The following is a 14,380-nucleotide window of genomic DNA, read 5'->3' on the forward strand; positions in this document are numbered from 1 at the left end:
TGGGCTGATCGCAGGGTCCTTTGGGGTGCATGGAAATTGAGTCTGCTGTTGAGGTATGCTGGTCCGGTGTCGTGGAGGGCCTTACATGTGTGGGTGAGCATCTTGAAGGTGACTCATGCTGGGAGATGTGGCAGTGTTTTGGCAGCATGAGGACTAGTCTTGTGGCAGTGTTTTGAATGTTCTGTAGCTTGCGGTGGAGTTGCTAAGTGAAGAGGATTTTGTTTATTCCGGCGTAGAGTGAGTTGCTGTAGTCGAGTCTGCTTGTGACATGGGCGTGAGTGGCGGTCTTTCTGTGCTCGAGGGGGATCCATTTGAAGGTCTTACATAGGAGGCGGAGGGTGTGGAAGCATGAGGATGAGACTGCATTGATCTGGCGGTCCATTTTGAGTTCGGAGCCCAGGATGATTCCCAGGTTGCGTGCGTTGTCTGTGAGGGTGGGCGGGTTTCCAAGGGCAGGGGGCCACCAGGTATCTTTCTAGGCATCGGTGTTTGGACCAATGATGAGTACTTCCATCTTGTTGGTGTTAAAGTGTAGGCAGCTGTTTTTCATTCATTTGGCGACGGCTTCCATGCCTTCTCGAAAGTTGTGTCTGGCGATGTTGGGTTCATTGGCTAGGGAGAGTATGAGTTGGGTGTTGTTTGCATATGACACAATGTTGAGTCCATAGGTTCCAATGATGGGGGCAAGTGGAGCCATGTAGGCATTGAAGAGCGTCGGGCTGAGGGACGATCCCTGTGGGACTCCGCAGGTGGTTGGTGTAGGGTCCAAGAGGAAAGGGGGGAGTCTGACTCGCTGCGTTCTGCCGGAGAGGAAGGAGCTGATCCAGTTGAGGGCCTTGTCTTGCATCCCTGCGTCTTGAATTCTGCGTAATAGGGTGCGGTGGGAGACTGTGTCGAATGCCGCTGAGAGGTCGAGAAGGATGAGGGCTACTGTTTCTCCTTTGTCTAGTAGGGTGCAGTTGTCATCAGTTGCGGCGAGAAGGGTGCTTTCCATGTAGTAGTTTTTCGTGAAGCTGGATTGGGAGGAGTCAAGGATGTTGTTCTCTTCGATGAGTGTGACGAGTTGGCTGTTAATGGCTTTCTTGATAACTTTCGCAGGGAACGGGAGCAGGGAGATGGGTCTGTAATTTTTAAGGTTGGTGAGGTCCGCTGAGGGTCATTTCACGAGGGGGTTGACCTTGGCTTGTTTCCAGTCATCAGGGAACGAGGCGGTCGCCAGGGAGAGGTTGATGGTGAGGCAGAGTGTGGATGCGATGGTGTTGGCAGCTCTGTTGAAGATGTGGTGGGGGCAGGGGTCTGTGGGGGCCCCGGAGTGGATGGACTTCATCGTCTTCAGTGTTTCTTCGGTGGTGAGGGCTGTCCAGCTGTCAATCGTTGGTTGCAGGGTGTCTGGGTTGTTGGTGAGGGTTCCGTGTGTTCGTTGTCTTCGTTGAAGTTGTCATAGATGCTCTTGATTTTGTGGTAAAAGAAGGTGCTGAGTTTGTCGCAGAGGTCTTGCGAAGGAGGGATGTCCGTGGACTCGCTGGTGGGGTGGTCGAACTCATTGATAATGTTTGAAGAGCTCATTGCTGTTGTGCGCGTGTGTGGAGATTCTGTCTTCAATCTCTTTTTTCCTCGTTTCTCTGATGAGTTGGTGGTGGGCGTTGGTAGGGGCTTTGAAGTTGTTGTGTGTTTCTGTGGATTTGGTGTTACTCCAGGTCTTTTCGAGGCGGCTGCAGGTGCGTCTGCACTCCCAAAGTTTGGAGGTGAACCATCTGGCTTGGTTGGCTTGGGTGTTGTTGTTTTTCTTGAGGGGGCTATGGTGTTGGTGCTGTCAGTGATCCATCTGTGCAGGGTTCGAGCTGCTGTGTTGGAGTCGTCGTTTTCCATGATGGTTGGGGTGGAGTTGCTGAGTGAAGAGGTGAGCTGGTCATCAGTGATTTTGGTCCAGTTTGTTTTCGTGGGAGTGGGTGCTGGTGTCTGTGGATGATGGGTGTTCTGAAGATAGGTACTGCTTTTCTGTAAGAAGGCCCAAATTCCTTCCTAACAGCGATCTTTTCCCTGACTAGATCCCCAATCTTTGGAATCCAGCCAGGTCTTGCTGGGACAGGTGGTTTATCTTCAGTGGTTGTTGGCTTCTGTATCGTGTTACTCAGACTTCTTCTTGTTTCAGTTAAGTCCTGTAAGACAGCCAAACGATCTTTGAAATCAAAGGCTTTTTGTTCCACCACTGAAGTTTGACAATTGAGGTCTTCAATTAACGTTCTAGTACCAAACAGTAATTCATACGGAGTGCTTCCACCCAGAGAATTTCTTGGCAGATTGTTAAGACTACGTTGGACACTTATTAGATGTTTGACCCACCCATCACCCAAACCTAATACCTTAGCTGTTATGGATTGCTTTATGTCACGTTTTTTTTCTTTCCACTACCGAATTACCCTCAGGATGGAAGGGACTAGAATACCGCAATGCAACGCCCAAGCTAGCCATGGCCTCCTTGTAAGCTCGAGAGCTAAACGCAGGACCCTGGTCAGAATGTAGCATGCCGATTGCGTATGTGCCGATAAAGACTCGCAAATCCTTTATAACAGTTCTGGCGTCAGCCGATCGCTGGGGCCACATCCAAATAAATCTTGTGCAGAAATCCACTGCGACCATGATATATTTATAGTTACCATTCCTTTGTAAGGGACCACAGTGGTCCAGATAAATACATGCTAGTGGTTTATCTAAAATCAGAAGGGGCATCTGTGCAGGTCATTTTACTGTTGAAACTTTTATTTTTTTTGCAGATTTCACATTCTAGAACATAATTTATAGTTTGTTTCCTCATTCGCGGCCACCAATATCTCTGTTTTAATAATGATACTGTGGCGGAAATTCCTGCATGTGTAGATGCCAGTCCTTTGTGTGCTGCTGAGATCAGTCCTAATCTATGTTCCATGTTTGGAATTGCCCTAGCCCCCACTCCAGGGATTCAAGCAAAAGGAACATTATTTGCATCAGTTATGTATGAGTACTTTACTGGATAGCCTTTCGGGAGTGTCTTACCACTGTCTTTAACTGAAGCAGTGACAGCTTGCATTATTTCGCTGTCTATTTTTGTTTTTGACCGACTGATCGCAGCTACGGAAGCCGTTTGCACAGATGCCTTCATGGCTTCATCAGCCAATGGATTCCCTGCAACATGAACGCCATCACTCTGATGACTCAGTGTATGAATCACGTGAGTCTTTTGTAGTTCTTTCTGTAATAGAACTACTTGTTCCCAAAGCGTTTTATGCTTAATTGTGCCACCTTTTGCATCTTTGAACCCGTTTTGAACCCAGTTCTGCAGATATTCATTGTATGACAGGCGCAGTAATACGAACCACACACTATTAGTGTGGGGAATTCACGATCGGTATTCTCAAGCGCCATCGTAAAAGCCTGTAGTTCAGCTCGCTGAGCTGTACAGTCTCTGAGTGATTAAGTTTTAGTGACCATAAGTCTAAATTTAACTTCGCGCCAGCGACCTTTAACAATCTTGCACACAGCACTATAGGCTTGTTTACCCCCAACTGCGGGATGCGCTGATCCGTTTGTATAGATTATACATCTGTAATGTTCTAGAGGCAGAATCTCGGTCGACAGAGGACATTCGTATTCGTATTGTAGGAATTCTTGAGTCTTCAAATAGGGGTCAAAGACGTATTCAACGTCTGTTGCAGCAAGAGAGTTTACCCATTGTATCCATCTCGGATGTAAAGCTTTTGCATTGGGAATACTTGCTTTCATCACTGTCTCTAATGCAGGTACAGCTGTAACGATCATTATGTGTTTACCCTGCGCGAGAACTCTCTCCTTTGCTACTGCAGTTTGAACCGCTGTCAGAATTTTTTCTGTAGAAGTGAATTTTATTTTAGCTTGTGTGTACAAGTGTGATTTGTAAGCTATTGGTAACTTTTCACCTTCATTAAAGGTTAGGTACATGAACCCGCATCTCCCTGGAATGATTCGGATCACAAGATTGCGTGTATTATCGCGTGTTTCCAATTGTGTTTATGCTAACATGTCTGTTTGCACTGAACGCAAAATTTCAGTATAGTTTTGAGTCCAATTTGTTGGCTTGAAATCAGATTTGATTAGTTCTTAGAGAGGTTTAACCCTTTCTGCAAAATTTAGAACATAAGTTCTTCCAAAATTGAGGAAACCAGGAATTGACTCTATGTTTTTTAGTGTCTGGAGGTTGGAGCAGCGCACATTTCTCTAGGAAGTTGGCTGCCAGGATTTTTCCTTCACTTGATAACTCGTATCCTAAGAATAGGACGTTGAGGTGGGCAATTCGTGATTTCTTAAAATTTAATTTGTACCCTTCAGAAGCTAACCCAAGTATTATGGTGTTCACTCTTTTCAAGTGCACGTCCAAATCATCGCCTGTAAGATAGATGTCATCGACATAAGATAATGCCTCATCATCATACGTTTGTAGTAACTCTGTTACTCTGGCTGAAAATAACCCTGGACTATTCTTAAATCCTTGGGGGGAGACGGCAAAATTGTCGCTGTGTCCCCACTATTGTAAAAGTGGTCAAATGCCTGCTTTCAGGTGCAATGTTTTGACAGAAAAACCCATTCGAAATATCTAATGTGGTTTTATATTTTTTACGCACAATGTTATTCATCAGTGCTGCACAATGTGCCGTTTGTACTGCAAATGTTTTGCAACAGGAGTTTAGATGTCTGTAATCCAAAACTAGACGATATGAATTGTCTGGTTCGGAGACAGGAAACAAAGGATTATTCATTGACGAGGTGCATGTTTCAATCACCCCTTGGTATTCAAGTTGATTTAAAATCTCCCTAACCTGTTTTTATAGCTTCTTGCTTAACTGGACACTGTCTTTGTGCAGTAGGTTGATTTTTTAACTGGATTTTATGGTGAGGAGAGTCCTCATCCCATCCCACATGATTTTTATATGATGCTGGAGCCTGAGCTACTGCCCATTTTCTGGCATATGTATACTTTTTATGAATAGGAATATGATTTGAGAAGGCTGACATAATTATCTCTTCGCCATGTGGACACTCCCTGACAAATTCAGGTGGCCAGTCTTGTTCAGCTAGAAGAATGTCATAACCCTTAGAAAGCTTCTCCCAAAAGAGTGCCTTTATTTTTCTAGGTATGTCCCCCTCCATCCGTAGTGTTACTTCATATAACTTGTGGGGTACACTAACCCTGGTGTCGGCAGTTTCCACTTGAATGCATTCATTCAAGTCCACTGTCTCCAGATGATCCATCAGGATCTTGTGAGCTATGGTCACTTCTGCTGCGCTGTCTAGCATTGTCTGGGCCCACTCCCCGTTCTTGAGTTGTGTCCTCAAGATCCTTGGCATGTCTGATCTTTATGCTTACTACCTTCTTCTTGGTGAATTGAGTTTTCTTATTTTTAGGAACGTGCTGTTCGTCTTTGGACTTCACGCGTTCTTCTTTTTGTTCTGATCGTCCTCTCTTCTCGGATTTCTGTGAGGAAGTCTGAAAGGTACGAGAGGAACGTGTATCAGTATCTTGATATCTTTCAGGTTTTCTTAAGTTATCCCTATTTCTAAGGTTATATCTTTTTTCAGAGGGCTCCCGTTGGGGAGACCTACCTCCCCGTTGGGGAGACCTAAGTCTGGACTGAGAACGCTTCTCTTTAGGAAGTGTCTGTTTAGTATTTTCCCCCTTCTTTTTAGGAATAGTGAGATTATTTTTAATAAAAACCTTTTCAGGATTTTCAGTTAGTTGTGGTTTTAATGGTTTTCCACCCAAACTATCTCTCCCTAGTTCTTCATATGATTTTTCAATAATTCTTGCAAGCTCATATGGTTCGTCTGTTAAATCTGTTTCTTTTAACTTCTGGCGGATTGCCACGGATGCTGCTTCACCTTTGATGTTGGCTAATAGTATAGCCGAGACCTGTTTGAAATCTTTCAGTAATTTCATACCTAGATTCAAGGCCGGTTCTGGACCGTATTCATTTTGAATCTGTCTCAGAACGTCTGGTATTACCGCCATAGACAGGACACCATGTGTTTTTGTGTAGATTGAAGCAAAGACTGTACCCCAAGTGTCGCAGTCCTCAACATGTGGTGCAATCCCCATTGGTAAACAGTTTGTCAGAATTCTGTGTTTCTCATGAGGTGTATTATCAGGGAATACTATTGTAAGTAACAAGGACCCCCTGATATATAATATGTTTCCTGGATCAGGGTAAAGACAATATATTGACAAGTAACGTTCCAGGCAAAACCACTAATGAACGGAACAACGTAAAATAGGGCACCAGAAAATACTGGACTAGGGTGAATGTATGGTACAATTTTTTTTTTTTAATACATTTCAAATATACATGAATAACAAATTATAGATAAAAAACATTTGTATATATCATAACACAAGTTACAATATAATCAAAATACATAAAATACATAAAAAGGATTTCTGAAAGTTGAGGTTAGGACGACTTCTTCGACGCGTTTCGACACAGAGTGTCTTCGTCAGGAAGGTAAAATCAATTTTTAATCTAGTGATGCGCCAGAGATCTTATCAATGACTTGATGTCATGATTCTCAGTAACAAAGGTTGCCAGTTCAAATGATTCGCTTGGATAAAGATAATATGCTCTTTATGATGCCACTTTAAATTGCCTCCATAATATCTAGATGTGGAACTGTTGTGATTACGAAGGGTCTGGACACGCCTATTTTTCTTTTTATTTTAGCACAGGATAGCTAAATAATGCGTAACAGTGAAGAATACTGAGGACCAATATCCGAAGTGGCCAGCAGGATAAAGAGAAATAGATCACGTAGAGCCACGATGTTGGCAGGTATACCGTGAATCTTGTGGCGAATTAAAGGGCCTCCTTCTGTCTTGCTCGCACAGGAACCGGCGTTCTCTGACTGCTCAAAGCTGGCTCTACGTGATCTATTTCTCTTTATCCTGCTGGCCACTTCGGATATTGGTCCTCAGTATTCTTCACTGTTACGCATTATTTAGCTATCCTGTGCTAAAATAAAAAGAAAAATAGGCGTGTCCAGACCCTTTGTAATCACAACAGTTCCACATCTAGATATTATGGAGGCAATTTAAAGTGGGGGGGCGTGGCTAGCAGCCGATGAGAACGGACGCAGCCTAGTGAGGCTCCCGACCCTCAGCCCGCTTATCCGTCTTAAATCCGGAACCAGACGTGGGATCCCCGTGAATCTCGGGTCGATCCCACGATTACAATCTGTGCCTGCTCTGATCGAGTGGCAAGCCGGCAGAACAACCACAACGAGCGCTACTGGCCGCGGAGTGCCTGAGGTGACAGAGCACAAAATGGCGACATGGAGGCGGTTGGGGGCTGCGGACTGTCGTCGGCTCTGACCCGGAGCCCAACTGTGCGAAGTCTACAGGCCAGCATGCGAGGGATTGAACCCGATTGGCACCCCGGCGGATCCAGACCTTGAGGACACCGGTGCGGGACCCGGGCGGCCTGGAGGGGTTCCGGCCCGGAGAGATCGGAAATTTACGCCCCGGCTTGAGGGCCTACAGCCCCCTGGAGGTGGCGCCTCAGCGCCTGGAGGAGCGGCGAGAGCAACACCGCGAGCAAGCGGGAAGCAGGCCGGAGACCCGGCGACGTCAGCAGGACTTCGCCGCGGGACTACAAAGACGCTGGGGCAATAACGCCAGGCGGCTGCTGGGGGCTCCGACCCTGAGGCCCTGTACCCCGGAGGTGAAGGAGAAGCGGGGGAGGCACGCAGAGATTGCCCGGGGATCCGACTGCCCCGACTCTGGAGCAGCTGGTAGGGGACCTGGATATCCTCAACGGGCCGCTACCCAACCGGGAACGGAACTGTATGCCCCGGATCTAGACCCAGATGCCCTGCGGGTGCACTCCAATCCCAGGGACTGCCGGAGTGGGAATCGGGGCCCCGCGTCGGTCCGGAGGTGCGCCCTGCCCGACTGGGGGGCGCCCGACCCATCGCCGGGCGGCTGGTGCGGAACATCGGGAGTGGGGAGCGCTGACAAGCGGGAGCCCCACCTCACCCAGGAACATTACACCCGGACCAAGGCCTCGGGGCCTCCAACCAACGGGGGTATGACCTCCGACTAGGCACCCGGCGGTGAAACGAGGGTGAAACTGCAGAGATCCGAACGGGGGATCCAGGCCAATTGGGACGCTGCAAGCCTTGAGCTCCTACAACTGGCCAGTGTAGAGCCTTGGTGACAGGCGGCAACGAGGTGAAGCTGCTCCGGTCCCGGAGCGACAACTCGACTCCCCGGCTTTGGGGTCTGCTCCCCCCAGCGCGCGCGGGAGGGCGATCGGAGGCCCAGCACAGCAGCCAGTGAGGCAAACAACCTCAGAGCGAAGCCATCTAGAGGAGAAGTGACCCAAGCTACTGATCGGGGGGCCCGGGCTGAGCGAGGAAAAGGACCCGAACACAGCTGGGCTTCATCACTGGGGAGAGCGGCCACGGACACCCCTACTGCTCCCCTGAGAGGTGAACGCACCGCCGCAGCGGCAGGGCCCCTGAAGCCCGACAAACACCACCAACAAGGGGGCGGCGACCCCGCAGAACGAGAGACACCACCACCTGGACGGCGCCCGCTTCTACCAAGGGATACGAATCGGCCATCTGCTGAGTGAACTGACTACCACCGACTGCCCTGGCAGGGCCAGCTGGTACTGCAGAGGCGAGATGGGGAAACCGCGGGGACCAAAAGGAGATGGAGGCCCGACCACAGAGGCTTCAGAGGACGCACAGCAGCCCCCTTCGGAGTTGCAGCTGATGTAAGACAGGATCCTCGAAGCTATTGCAGCCACGAAGGACGCCTTGCACCGGGACATTGCTCAGGTATCGACGGGCCTGGGGCTCCTGAGGGCTGACCATGGGAAACTAGCCGACAGGGTCAAAGAAGCGGAAGTCACTCTGAAAGACATCGTGCCGGGACATAAAGCAATGGAAGGGAGGCTCACGGAAGCCTTGGACCGCATACAAGCGCTAGAGAGACGGGCGGAGGACGCCGAAAATCGCAGTCGATGGAACAATGTGCGCTTGGTGGGCCTTCCGGAGAAAAAAGAAGGGGTGGACATGATGGGTTACTTAGACGACTGGCTGAGGACAGTGGTGGCCCCGGAGGGCCTATCCCCCTTCTTCACATTAGAGCGGGCACACCGTGTACCAGCCAGGCCCCCGAAACCGGGTCAACCCCCACGACCGGTGGTGATCAAACTGCTCCACTACAGGGACAGAGACTGGCTGTTGCAGCGAGCGAGAGAGGCGGGCCCCTGCCAGGTAGATAACAGTAAAGTCATGCTGTTCCCGGATTACACCTTTGAAACTCAAAAACTACGTGCCTCGTTCCTGTCCATTAAAAAAGAACTGCGCACGGAGGGACTGCAGTACTCGCTTTTATTCCCGGCCCGGCTCCGAATAGTAGTAGATGGGAAAGCTTTATTCTTCACGACATCGGCGGAGGCATGGGCCTGGTGGGACACTTACAAGGCTGGGACGGATGGGGCCCGCTTCAGAGCTGAGGAGGAGCTCCAACAGCGCTCAGTACGACAATCCAAGAGACTCTGGAAACGTAGACAGAACCCGAAAAAAACGACGGAATCTCAGACAGAGGAGGAACGGAAAGCGGCGCTGCAAGCGGTGAAGGAGGTTTCTGGCATAGCATCGACGCCGCTGGAGAGAGAATCGGTCTCGGAGGAATTAAGAACGGGCTCGGAAACTGAACTGTCAGAAGTGGACAGCACGAGGGGTCCGAAGGTCACGCCACAAACCGCAGAAGAAATCTTCGGCAGCTCAAACTAGGACATGGGGGACTGGCTGCGACAGTCTAGCTAGTATGGCGCGCACGAACACTTGAGCAGGCTGCCGTGAGACTGGACTAACGTGAGTCTAGATGCATATTGAGGGGCGGGGGAACAGGGAAGGCAACTGAACGTAGCAGAAGCTAGTACACGCACCCAGAGGCCCATAAGGCCACCGCAGTACAGACTGCGGAGTAAGACGTTTTGAGAGCACGTTGCTCACTTGTTTGGATGGGGGTAACTCTTTTGCAGTTAGGTCCTGTTCTGGGGGGGGGAGCCTGGAGAAGTTGGGGTGACTCAGGGCATGGCATAGGGAGAGGGGGGAGGGACTGAGCTGGGAGGGAACGGAGCTCAGAGAGGGGTGGGGGTAGGGTTGTTGGGGGTAGGCGGGGCTGGTGTCATACCTAGCGTCTGGTCACAACTGGAAGTGGACCTAGTCCAACTACACCGGGATAATGGATAGTGTTGGGTCATTAAAATGTGTGTCCTGGAATGTGCGGTGTCTGAATTCAATGACGAAGAGGCACAAGATACATTCCTACCTTGTCCGCAGACGGGTTCACATTGCCTTTCTGCAGGAGACCCATTTACCTAAAAAAGAAGGTGTTGCACTGCAAAGGAGATGGAGGGGTCACCTGTTCTACACCACGTATTCAGCGTTTGCCAGGGGAGTACTAATTTGGATTCGTGCGGGGGTTCCCTTCCAGGTCACTAGGCACACTGTAGACCCAGATGGGCGATTTGTAGCAGTCGAGGGCTTGCTCAGAGGTCGCCATATAGCACTCTGCAGCACTTATGCGCCGAACGTGGAGCAAGCATCATATTTCACTAGACTATCCAGGCTGTTAGCTACCTATTTTACTGGACCGGTACTGATGGGGGGGACTTCAACTCTATCGAGGACACCACCTTAGATAGATCACACCCACCACTGCATGCATCCCCAGTACACAGATTGGCGAAACACAGATCAAACTGGCAAGGGAAGTGGGACCTGACGGACGTATGGCGAGTGCAACATCCAACAGAGAGGGACTATTCCTTCTACTCCAGCATACACGACCTCCACGTCCGCATAGATGCTTTCCTGTGCTCCCAGCCGGTATTACCGATGGTTGCCGGACTGAATATTTAGCACGCACGATGTCAGATCACAACCCCTTACTCCTCACGCTGGCTTGGATGAACGAAATTACGCTGATCCCGACGTGGCGGCTTCGACCAGATACGTTGGATGACCCGCCGTTCAGCGCAGCATTAGAAGACAGAATCTCCCAATACTTTGCGGAGAATGAGGGGACTGCCTCCTCCAGGGCTACAGAATGGGATGCGCTCAAGGTAGTGGTGAGGGGGCACTGTATAGGGAAATTTGCGGGTGCACGGCGGACACTAGTGGACGATTTAGACACGGCTGAACGGAAATTGAGAGATGCAGAGAAAAGACGACCCATCCGCCCCGAACTACAAGACAGGGTATGTGCAGCGCGAGAGGCGGTGGCAGTGGAGGTAGAGCGCCTACGTAGCTTCGATTACAAAACATATTTGACTAAAGCTCTTGCTGAGGGGGATAAGACAGGGACACTCCTAGCCTGGCTGGCCAACCCCAGTAGGGGCAATACCCCGATACTATTCCTGAAAGGATTGGGTGGCGAAGTCTACAACACCCAGCCGGACATATTGAATTGCTTTAGAGCGTATTATGAAAGGCTGTATAGGAGGGGCTTGGAGAATCGAAACGAGGCGATGGATGCCTTGTTAACCGAGATCCAGCTGCCTCACCTAGAGCAGGAACAAACTGAAGCCATCGGGGGCCCGATCGACTAAACAGAAATTAGAGGGGCCATAAAGAGAATGGCGCGCAATAAAACACCAGGAATGGACGGACTGCCCGTCGAGTTTTATGGGAAATATATAGATTTACTAGCCCCAAGACTCCAAATAATATATAATGAAGCCAAGGAGAAGGGCGAGTTACCCCACTCGATGCGCGAGGCGATCATGATTCTCCTGATAAAACCACATAGAGACAGCACAGATCCGGCATCGTACCGACCGTTATCAATGCTGACGACAGACTATAAAATCTTAAGCACAATCCTAGCCACTAGAGTGGTAGCCCATATGCAGGGTCTGATCCATAGGGACCAGTCGGGCTTCATTCCTACCAGAAACACGTCACACAACATTCGCAGTCTGCTTAGGCTAATAGCAGATCCTCCGCCGACCGCAAGAGCCCCTATGGTGTTGGCGATCGACATAGAGAAGGCTTTCGATAGCCTGGAGTGGGGTTACTTGTACATGGTGATGCATAGTTTTGGCCTAGGCGAAGGTTACATACAATGGACAAAGGTGCTCTATGCATCGGCAGGCGCTAGGGTTAAGCCGGGCTGAAGACGGCTGGAATGCCAGAAACCGGTCCTCGGGAGCTTGTTTCCGGTCCAGGGAAGACATGGCTTGGCAGTTCGGGCTGGACTGTTCCCATGAGGCACAGGGTCAGACTGATTTGCATATAGCCATGTCTGAACTGGGGTGGCAGAGTGGGCTAAAGAACGGTGATGGATTAAACCCAGATCTTTTGACTGGGTGTGAGTGTTTGATTGATTCAGATGCTCCGTCCATCACCACCCCCTTTTGTACCACAGGGTGAGAGTGGGGGCTTTGATATCGGATCGATATGAGGTGAACAGGGGAACTAGACAAGGGTGTGCACTTTCTCCCCTATTATTTGCGCTTGCGATGGAGCCATTAGCGACACTGGCTAGAAGAGGTGATTATTACCGCGGGTTGGAGGTTGGAGGGGCCCACCACTATATATCATTGTACGCAGACGACCTCCTGCTATTCTTAGATACTGCCGAAGAGGCAGTGGAGGGTGCGGAGGACCTGCTGGCGCGATTCGGGGGTGTCTCTGGCTTAAAAGTGAACTGGGCGAAAACTTGCCTCTTTCCCCTCCGGAAGGCGGAGAGGTGTCCCTTGGCCCGCCCCGAGCTACGCTGGGAGCCTGACTGTCTACACTACCTCGGGGTATATATCTACCACGAGCCCGCAGACCTATTAGATGGCAATATAGACCGCTGTATCCGAGCGTTGCAAGGCAACATGACCTTCTGGGCCACCCTCCCTTTATCCATGACGGGCCAGGTATCCCTTCTCAAAATGATTGCCTGCCACGATTGTTGTACTTTTTTAGGACCCTTCCTATATGGATACCAGGAGAAATCTTTAAACGCCTAAAATCCCGGATAGTGTCCTTCCTATGGGGAACAGGCAGGCGGAGAATAGCATTGGCGACTCTGACTCGCCCGAAGGACGAGGGAGGACTGGCGGTCCCTGACTTCGAGCTCTATTACCTGGCAGCCCAACTACAGTTCTTCACGCAGGAGGTGGCAAGGGTATATCGGGGTCCGGAACAAGAGAGGGACATTGGCACCCCCCGCCATGTGCTGGCGTATATAACCTTACAACAGAGGCTAATGCTCAGAGGGCTGTCCCATGAAGAACGGACGCTGAGACTATGTTGGAACCGCATGCAAAAACGAGCCGGTCCTGAGCACCCGTATGCACCTGAAATCCCAATAGGTATGATAACAGCGCTACCACATGGTGGAGACTGGTCGAACCTCCAAATTTGGGAGGAGGCTGGTCTACAGATGGTGGGAGACCTCTATACCGACGGGGTGCTAACACCGTACCAGACCCTGCAGGAGCAATACGACCTCCCAAGAGGAGACTATTTACTACACGCGGCTGTGGTGAGGGCTATACAGGCACACTGGGGGGAGGGACTAATTGAACCCAAAACATCGCCGGCGTGCCAATACACGATGATGGCAGCAGGGACGTTCAAGGCAGTTATGTGTCTTTACTCCAGAATGCACACGGAGAATATGCAACCTCTTACGTGCCTCAAAACTCAGTGGGAGGCTGACCTACAGAAAGAAATCCCAGATACAACGTGGTCCCAATTGGTTCAGAGAGCCAGGAAAAGCACCAGAAACGCCCGCTTCCAACTGATACATCTTTACATTCTCCATAGGGCCTACCTCACCCCGAATAAAATAGCGCAATACTTTGGCGCAGAGGACGCAGCATGCCCCAGATGTGCGCTACTAGGTGCGGACTTATTACACATGCTGAGGGGCTGTCCACATTTGCAAGAATACTGGAGGGAAGTGGGCGACACCCTAAACGAGGTAACAGACAGGGAACTGCAATATGACGGTGCGGATGCACTCTTACACTGGTTTCCGCACACACGCAAAACCAAACTATCAGGGACATTTATAGACATGGGCCTACTTATTGCAAAGAGGGAGCTCACCAGGGGGTGGAAATCAAAGGCAGCGCCGACACACCGGAAATGGCTGAGCGAATTTCTGAAATGGGCTGCGGCAGAGAGCACAATTAGGTACCAACTGGCCCGACGCAGATCGGATGAGAAAGCTCAGGAAGCAGCACTAGCGTGGGAAATCCTGGTTCAGGCTCTCAGGGATAGTGCAATGGAGAGTGAAGAGGAGGGGGAAGCTGTAGATCCAGGGGCCCCAGGGGAGGCGGTTCCAATCCCAGCACTAGCA

This window comes from Lissotriton helveticus, chromosome 2_1 (genome assembly GCF_964261635.1).
Source record: "Lissotriton helveticus chromosome 2_1, aLisHel1.1, whole genome shotgun sequence".
Taxonomy (NCBI): domain Eukaryota; kingdom Metazoa; phylum Chordata; class Amphibia; order Caudata; family Salamandridae; genus Lissotriton; species Lissotriton helveticus.